The following is a 9,055-nucleotide window of genomic DNA, read 5'->3' as shown; positions in this document are numbered from 1 at the left end:
AATAGATTAATTTCATAGTAAAGGTCCATTGCGAATTTAAATTTGGTTCTAACTCGTAAAAAAAAAAAAAAATTACTATCCAGTGTAATACCCATTCCTGCCAGTTTATTCAAGGTCTAGTTTATTATGGTGATAACCTATGTTTGTTTGAAAAATATTCTTCAGTTGAGCATGTACCCGACTGACAGGAAATGGATTTCCCCATTTATTCTGAATTAATGTAGTTTTATTCTATATTGAAAAATAAGCAACTATTAAACTCTGCGTGTCCTTGGGAGGCAGTCGGACATCCCAAGACCACTCCCTCTACATTTTAAGCTTGAAGATGAGTTTTGTTATCCTGTTTCCTGATGTAACTCTTCCCTTCTTTTTCCAGGTGAAATCAGAGTTTTGTGGCTGCCCTGGGGAGGTACTTCGAGCCAAGAAAGAAGGACAGGACAAAAGGTGAGCCGTATGCGGTAATCAGAGCACAGCCACGCCCCTGCTGGTTCTGGCGCTGGGGGTTCTACTTCTTCTGTGGCGCACCTGTTTGCCCTGCTATCCCCACGCACCTGCACGCCAGCCCCGAGTGGTGATTGGCAGACAGAAGCCTCGCAGTTGGCCATTAGAGAAGGTGCAGAGACGCAGGGTGATAAATACTAACAGTCATCACGATCGATTCAGGCCGGGCCATGCTCTCAGCAGCTTTTAGTTAGGTGAACTCATTACCACCTCTCACAGTCCAAGCCGATCAGTCGTGTAATTCCCAGCCTTCAGAGGAGGAAACCGGGGTGCAGCCATTCGCCCAGGGCGGCACAGTTCATTAGCGAGGGAGCCAGGATCTAAAGCCAGAGCCGGCACCCAGCGCTGTGATTTCTTTCCGACCTGGAGTGACAGTGACTTGTCCCGGTTGTCTGGCACACTGGGCATCAGCGCACCTGCTACCTGCTCTTTATGCACGTGGGTCTGAGGCAGGGCACAGAGGTCTTGCATGTCGCAAGGAGAGCCATCAGGTAGGTGACTCAAAGCCTGCAGGTCCAGGAGACAAAGGGTAGATGGGTCGCACCTGCTGCCCTTCCGGAGCGCAGAGACTGAGCGCAGGGCTAAGGGCGATCTCAGGGCTTCCTGCTGTGCTGCCCCTGCAGTCCGGCCCCAGTAAAGCAGGGCTTTGGAACTGGAAGATGATGGTGCCAATTTGCCACCAATGGTCCAGCCTCAGGGTAGACAGCACGGACCCAGAGGTCCTGGGTTCAAATCCTACCTTCACTGTTTCCTCACTTTGTGGCCCCAGGCTGGTGACCTTCAGTTCTCTAAACCTCAGTTTCCACATCTGTAAAATGGGGATAGTAAAGACTGTCCCTGCCAAGCTGTGACCTGAAATGAGAGAACACGCAGGTAGCATCCTGCCTGGGACATACTGAGCATAGAATAGATGTCAGTGCCACTGTTGTTCTCCTGTTAGCTCTGGACATGATCTTGGGTAAATTACCAAGCCTCAGTTTCTTCATCTGTTAGGTGGGGATGCTAATGCCCTGTCCTCAGAGGAGGATGTGGGTTAAATGAAAGAATACAAATCAAAGTCTGGATCACGATAGGTGCCCCATCTGTTAGTTCTCCTGCTCATTTATCATTATGCATGTGGATGCATCAGAAGGAAGAAGTGAGTGACACTAGCCCCTCCCTCCACTGGAATCCTGAGTCCCGACAATGACGCTACAGAGATTTTCCAATTCGATCCTTCTCTTCTCTTTTCCCAGCCACCCCTCCGCTCTGGACTTTGGTAGCCCAAGCTGGGATACCCCCGAGGGGCTCCAACCTTTGGAATTCCAGTCTTTCTTTCCCAGAGTAACTCTATGTGTGTTTTTCCTGAGTTTCTTTCCCAGACTCAGTATTTATCATGTCATAAAGCCTTCCATGGCTCTCTGCGGGCCATCTCAGAAACCAGACCTCACTGAGCACGCAGCCTCATCGCCTGCCACTCACACTCGAATTTGAAGCCTTTCAGTCAAGCTCGCTTGCTTTGGAATCTACCCCCAACCTAGACTGGGATATTTCTTTCGGAACCTTACGTGCAGCCTTGTTTTGCTCCCCAGCAGGTGCCTTGGGAGCAGGTGGGAGTGGGGGCAGCGCTCGTTCTCCGTTATTTGGGTGTTTTGTTTACCCGCTCCCTTTGACGTTGCTCATTCGAGGACCTGCGTAGACAGGCACTGGGGTGATGGTGTGGATGACCTGGGGGGAAGAAGATGGGCCCAGAAAGGAGAATCAGTTGCCTGCATTATTCTTGAGCTGCTGTCTGGGTTTGGGTGACTGGCAGGCTGTGTGCGTGGGCTGGTGGGGAGGGAAGGTTAATCAGTGACTCCGAGGGGATTTCCAGGTGAATCCTGGGCACTGTCTTTCTGAGAACAGCACTGTCTGCCTTAGCCAGCCCTGTCCCTTCCCTCCTTGGGTGACCCCCTGACTGAATGCCGGTTCATTCCATCAGGCCCCTTACCCTCATCGGGGTGGCAGTGACGCCCTCATTCATCCTCTCATTCATTCATTCATGTAAGAGATCGTCATTGGGTGCCGACTATGTGGCAGGACGGTCCTAGGCAGGGAACGCCATCCTGCTCTCACGGAGATGCCTTCCAGTGGGGCGAGGGTGGATGGTAAGCAGCAGAAATGGTAACTAAATTATCTAGTACATAAGAAGGTGATAGCACTGTGCAGGGAGTGGGGGGAGAAGTAGAAATGGGATCAGGAAAGGCCGTTCAAGTGTGTGGGGCCGGGAGGGGAGGGCGTGTCACAGCGTAGAATAGGGCGGGTACCTCGTTGAGAAGGTGACATCCAAGCACAGCCTTTGAGGAGGTGAGCGAGGAAGAGATCTCTGCAGGGAGCAGCACCATCTAGGCCAAGGCAGGGTTACCCTGGGGTCTTGGAGGACAGGTTGGAGCACAGTGAGGGAGCTGGGTGCCGCGGGATGAGGCCCAGAGCTGGGAGGGCTCGGAGAGCGTCAGGCTTTCCCTCCAAGGGCGCTGGGAGCCAAGGCAGGGTTTTGGTGAAGTGTGCTGGGAGCCCGCTGACTCGGGGCTGGTGTGGAAGCCTAGAGGAGCAGGGCAGCTGAGGGAGGAGGGCGGCAACCCAAGGGGCGCTGAAGGCGCCCGTTCTCTCCTGTCCCCTCACATCCATCTGACAACAGAATGATGCTCATGGTGCTGATGAGCTCAGCATCCACGAGGTCACCTCCCAGGTGCTGATTCCCAGCAGCTGTGACGGCCTCTCTGTGCAGCACCTCTTGCCCTGGGATTGGGCTTAACAGAGGGTCAGTCTCCCCTCATCCCTGCCTGTGGAGTCGCCACGGGTCACACGGGCAGGCTGCAGGCTCGGCAACAAAGAGTAGCAGAGTCAGAGTCAAAATAAAGGGAAGAGGGGAGAAATTATAGGAGGAGGGAGACCAGGGTCCCCTGTTGTCCCGATCCAGTTGTGTCAGGACAATGAGGGGTGCAGGCTGCTCTCAAAGGACACCTGACAGTGGGGTCTTCACACCGTGGAGTAGCCGGTGCTGCTCACGGTCATCCCCCTTCGCCCTCCCTCCAAGAACGTGGGCCTTGACAATTGCAGGAGCCCATGGTTACGATTGCAGGAATGCCATCGTTTCTCTTTGTCTTTCCTGTCCTGTGGTCAGAGGGACCATCAAGGTGGGCGGGCTAGGGGTGGTCCAGAGCTCACCTCTGAAACAGGGTCTTTCTTAGAATGCTTCCGTGAAGACGTGGTCTTGGCTATTAGCAAATGCCTTGTGATGGCGGTGCACTGAAAGCTCAGTCCATCATGGAATGCCTGGCGCCCATCTTTGGGGGACTCCTCTTTGAGTCATGCATATGGCAGGGAAGGGCTAGCTGAGGGCCATGCACCTGGATCCCCATCTACCCATGACACCTTCAAAATGTTTATGTGCTCTGTCGGACACGCTTGGAGAAAGGAGAAGGCAACGGGCAGAGGGGAGTCTTTTCTTGCATATTCCCCCGAGCTTGAGTGCATTTCTGCATGGCTCCACCAAGCTCCTGGGTACCGGCTCTCCTGGGAACACTTTCCCTCCCATCGCCTGGCGCTCTTTTACTTCCAGGCCAAGTGGCCCAGGGAGATGGAGCAAGATGCTGGCCCGATGGCTGGGTCGGTGGAACAATAGTCGTAAACAGTAATATTCAGATATTACCGACTTGCATTGACTTGGCAGACTTGTCAAGGAACGGTCACGTTCACTGCCTTGGAGCCCCGGAGGCTTCTGTGTGAGATCATTGGGAGGAAGAACTGTTTTTACAGATGAAAAATCTGACACCTGGGAAGGACAGGCTCTTTCCTCAGGTCCATCCATCGTGTGTGTGTGTGTGTGTGTGTGTGTGTGTGTGTGTGGTGGGTAGGGGAGAAGGGCTGCGGCCAAAATGATGATTTTTGCGGTAACCATAATTGAGAGTGAAAAGCTGGGGCTCTGGGAGAGAGAGAAGCAAGTCTCAGTTCTGAGCAGTCATGGGGATGACCTCACCCAGGGGACCAGAGCCATCCAGAGGACTCGCCGACAGAACTTCCCCCTCGGGGTCCAAATGTGAGTCACCATGGCTCATGTCCCCACAGCGGGCTCTGTCCCCAGGCCTCCCACTTCACCCTGGGACATCATGGTCACTGGTCAGGCCTGGTGACTCACTCGGTCCCTTGAGCCAGCCGCCGGGGGTGGGGTCTCCCTCTCCTGGCATCTGTACCCTTGGTGCTATCGACGCAGACGCTATGTGAAGGACGTGTGCAGCGGGGAAAGCACCTCACACCCTGCCGGGGTCCGGCCAAAGCCACAGCAAGTGGATTTCAAAATGCAGTTGGGAAAGTCCGGGGTGCTCCGGGGAGCTAAGGCAGCCGCCGTCTGTGCTCTCCGGGCCCCAGGCGTGAGATATACTGGGATCCCTGAGAGATGCGGAAATAAAATTACACTGGGATCCCTGAGAGATGGGGGAATAAACAAAGCTTGCCAGAGGGGAGCTCCACGTTGTCCTCTCCCCATGTAGACGAGCAGGTTCACCCAAAAGGCCAGCGGCTGGCACGGTGTCAGATTTCCTGCCACACCCAGTGCTCAGCCTCTGCTGTCATTTCTCCTCCTCGGTTTTCATCTTCTAAGGATAGAAATAGTGTCATCTTTTCTCAACCTGTCAGTCTCACACCTGCCGGCAGCCCCTGGCTGGGAGACACCCAGTGCTGTCTAATTTGATGTCATCTGTTTACTGTCTGTTTTAGAAACCAGGTAGCGAGAGGGACTTTCTGAGGATGAAAAAAAAAAAAAAGAAAAAAGTAAATCCCCAAACTATTTCAGTGAATTTTTTTTTAACTCTTGTTTTTTTATTTTCATATTTTCTTTTTCTCTCCCTAACTTTCTCTTTTTAATGAAAAAAGAATTATTTTGTAGTAGATACCATACACGAATGGGGAGGAAGGATTGTCCAAGGAGATGGGCGAGCAGGTTCCCCAGGTGAGATTTATTGGAGAGCTATCCGGGCGATATGTCCTGAGAGATTTCCTCCAGAGCCACCAGAGGAGCTCAGCTGGTGCCAGAGTCTTGGCCGGGGTGGCCAGTCCTGCTCCCACGTGACACAGGCAATAAGGAAACATGTTAACAGTTACGGGACTCAGTTTACCACCCACAGCCTCTGTTATTCCCAAGAGGGAAGCTGACTTACGGTTTTGTCCTTTGGTTCATTAGTTCTGGAACTTTCCACTTTGAGTCTGTTTTCCAAACAGAGGGTGGGGAAGGTAGGAGAGCACTATTAAAGTTCAGAGGTGACACAGACCTAACCCAGCCTCAGGCCTGGGTGGACACCTGTCAGGCGCTCCGTCCAGACTCCTCTTGGGTCAGGACTCACTGTCCCGGCTGAGGGAGTGGGGTGAGGAGTGGGAGGGGTGGAGGCTGGGTCACTGGGATTCTGTTTAGCCTAAACCATGAGGATCAGCTCCGCAGGGCCCAGCTGACCTGGAAAACAGGTAGTCGAAGGTATGGGCCTGAATGTTCCTTCGCTAAGGTGTGAGAGCTTGTGTGAGGCTCCAGTGACTCAGTCTGCTAGCAAACGATAAAAGGGAAGTGACTCACTTTCAACCCTGAACAAGAACTCCTAAGGCCAGGCCGCCAGCACCTGTCTGGGACGCGGTTAGTTATTAACGCTGCCAGTAAGAGTGTCATGGGAACCGGACGCTGGCCTGGATCGCCGGGGGCAGCCTGACTTCTCACAGCTCCCACACCACCTCCTCGCCTCCTTGCAGCCCCTTTCCGGCCTGACCCCAAGTGCAGGAGAGGCCAGGGAGCTCTCAGTTGTACAGCATCTCCCACGGTGCGCCCCTTGGGCATGCAGATTCCGCAAAGGCTGAGGCCTGGGGAGGGGAAACCACAGCTGACAGACCAGCCCGAATCCGGGCATTCCAGGAGTGGGCTGTGGACGGGCTGGCCCCGCCTGCCTTACGTTCCGTTCCCTGCCCTGCAGGGACCACCTCCACAGTTCTGGTTCCTGGGGCTCAATCAGATTTGCAGTGCATGCCTTCAGGCGGTGTGGGCTACGTGGTCCAGGGGCCCCACCACAGAGGAACAAGGCCACCTCCCATGGAGGCACCTCACCCGGAACCGGTAACTCCGGCCCTGCTGACCTGGGGCCCCAGAAGAGGGTAGTGTTCTTGCTCCTTTCTGCTCTGAGGGCAGCCAGCCCCTCCCTGAGGCTGCTTGAGACAGCTCAGGGAGACAGAGGGCCCAGCTCCAGGGACCTTTACGGGGTGGGCTGGGAAAGCCATAGCTCGTGAGTTGAGCGAGGCCTCTTCCTTTCTCCATGCCTGGAAAGGTCCACAGGGGGCTTCTTCTCCTGGATCCCCAAAAGCTTGCTTCACTATTCTTGGGGGAGGCCCAGCCTGGGCCCAAGCCATGCCTGATCCCACCTCGTCCATGCCCTCCCACCTCCAGCCATCAAACAGGAGGCCCGAGGTTCATGGAATGGGGAGAGGTGGGAATTTTAGTGAGTCTGGCTTCCCGGTCTCCAAAAAGGAAGTCCAATGTGCAGAGGCAAGAGCCATCCCCAATATTTGTTGCTTCCTCTGTAAAGCCCTGAAGTACCGATGGGCAGTACAGAGAGGGCGGGGACACCATCTGCCTGCCCGGGCTATGGGAGGCACCCTGGGCTAGCCACTGGGACGGGTGGGTCCTCCCTGGGTGGCCCTGAGCAAGTCGTCGAACTTCTCCAGCAGAGTTTCCCCGTCTGTGAAGTGGAAATCATAACAACACCTGTCCTGCTTACTTGACAGGGTTTGTGTGAGGCCAGCTGAGATCACCAAGCACGTGACGAGGCTCTTGGGAGTGGGAAGGGCCACCCAGATTGGCGTGGAGACACTGGGCTGCCTGCGGTGATTAGCTGCAAAGCAGGGCCTGAGGCCTGCGCTCCCCCGGGAAGGTGGCTTTGCAGGCACCCACCTGTGGCTTAAGAGCTTCTCAGGCCTCCCACAGCTGATAAGTCACCGCCTGGTGGGTGTGCTTTGTCTCGGCTCCAGCGTGAACAGACAGCCTGCTGCAGAGGACGCTCCTCTGCCTTCTCTCCCCTTCATAGTGGGCAGGGCAGGAGCAAAAAGAGATCCTGGAGCCTTAGTGCTTAGGTTTTCCCAAGGGACCCTCCAACTGCCCATATAGAACCTCTAGTGGTGGCGAGAGCCCGTTTCTCAGTCCACATAATCATTGGGGTGCTGATATCAGTGTCTCCTGCCGTGTGATCTGTCCTGATTTGTCACCTTCTTGCTATCAAAGAAGAGTGAGGCACATAGGAGTGCCAGATGGTATGCAGTTACCCAAGGAGGTGCCCACCAACAGGTGCTGAAGACACAAATCATCTAATTCTTAGTTTACTTTGCTCTGTAGTGTTCCATGCCTTCACTGAAAAGAGGAATGTTGAGATTTAAAGGGGTATCCATGATGGGACAATAAGCATCTATTTAGTGCTTTTTCTGTGTCCAGCACTGTGTTAAGTAGGTTGGGTACAAGCCTTGCTCTTATAAAACCCAGCTCTTTTGACTACCCAGTCCCCTCTCCCATCCAGACCCAGGATCTCCTGTGTTTCCAGAGAGGTGTTTCCTGCTTAAACACTTCAACGGTGGAGAATTTGATCTCTTCTAAGGCCGCCAAACTCTAACCTTGGCGACTCCACTCATTGGGAAGCTCGTTCATTTAGGGCTACTCCATCTGCCTCTGGATGCTTCCAAAAGGAGTTGACTTACGGGACCTGGAAGAGACAAAGGAGACCTTGTGAGGTTGCTGAGACTTGAAGAAAACGTGGGCTGAAGTGGAGAGAGAAAGGAGCCACAGGCCATCTGTAGTGGATTGTAGAGTGTCCTTCCCCAGAATTTGTGTCCACCTAGAACCTCACAGTGGGACCTTATTTGGAAAGAGAGCCTTTGCAGATGTAATTAGGTGAGGATCCAATGGCAAGTCCTTACAAGAGAAGGGGAAACACACACGGAGGAGAGGGCAGCATGCAGATGGAGGCGTAGATTGGAGTGAATGCATCGACAAGCCAAGGATTGCTGGGACTCACCAGAAACTGAGAGAGAGGCCTGGAACAGATTTTCCCTCAAGGCCTCCAGAAGGCACCAACCCTGCCAACACCTTGATTTTGGACTTCTGTCCTCCAGAACTGTGAGAGAATAAACATCTGTTGTTTTAAGCCACCTGTTTGTGGTAATTTGTTACAGCAGCCTTGGGAAATTAACACATCATCCGAGTACAAAGATCAGCATAAGGGTAGGGGGGCAGAGATGAAGATGCTTTGTGGGGGCCTGGAGGAAACAGCCTTGAGGTGAGGGGCCAAGGGGGGTGGGCTACATGTAAGGGAGCTTCATTTATTAGGGAGGAGGGTCTGCAGGCCAGATGGGCCCATGGGTGGAGGGCCATGATGTCAGACTGTGATGTTTATAGATGAAAACCCATTTGCCAGGAAATTTGACAGTCTTCAGAGCCCAGAAAGGTACCAACTCTGGATCCTTGGACTCTGTTTGACCTCTGCTAAATTGTCCCCAGTGCTTCCTTCTTTATTCATAG

General features: G+C 53.7%; 1 long non-coding RNA gene across 1 annotated transcript; it reads left to right on the top strand.

The window, feature by feature from the left end:
- Positions 1 to 642: 642 nt before the first annotated feature.
- LOC141573655 (uncharacterized) lies at positions 643 to 8,683 on the top strand. Its single transcript, XR_012499631.1, has 2 exons — positions 643 to 992; positions 8,058 to 8,683. It is a non-coding gene; the product is annotated as an uncharacterized LOC141573655 (long non-coding RNA).
- The last annotated feature ends 372 nt before the right edge of the window (positions 8,684 to 9,055 follow it).

Source organism: Camelus bactrianus, chromosome 16 (genome assembly GCF_048773025.1).
Source record: "Camelus bactrianus isolate YW-2024 breed Bactrian camel chromosome 16, ASM4877302v1, whole genome shotgun sequence".
NCBI classification, from domain to species: Eukaryota; Metazoa; Chordata; class Mammalia; order Artiodactyla; family Camelidae; genus Camelus; species Camelus bactrianus.
This window is presented reverse-complemented; position numbering and strand designations above follow the sequence as displayed.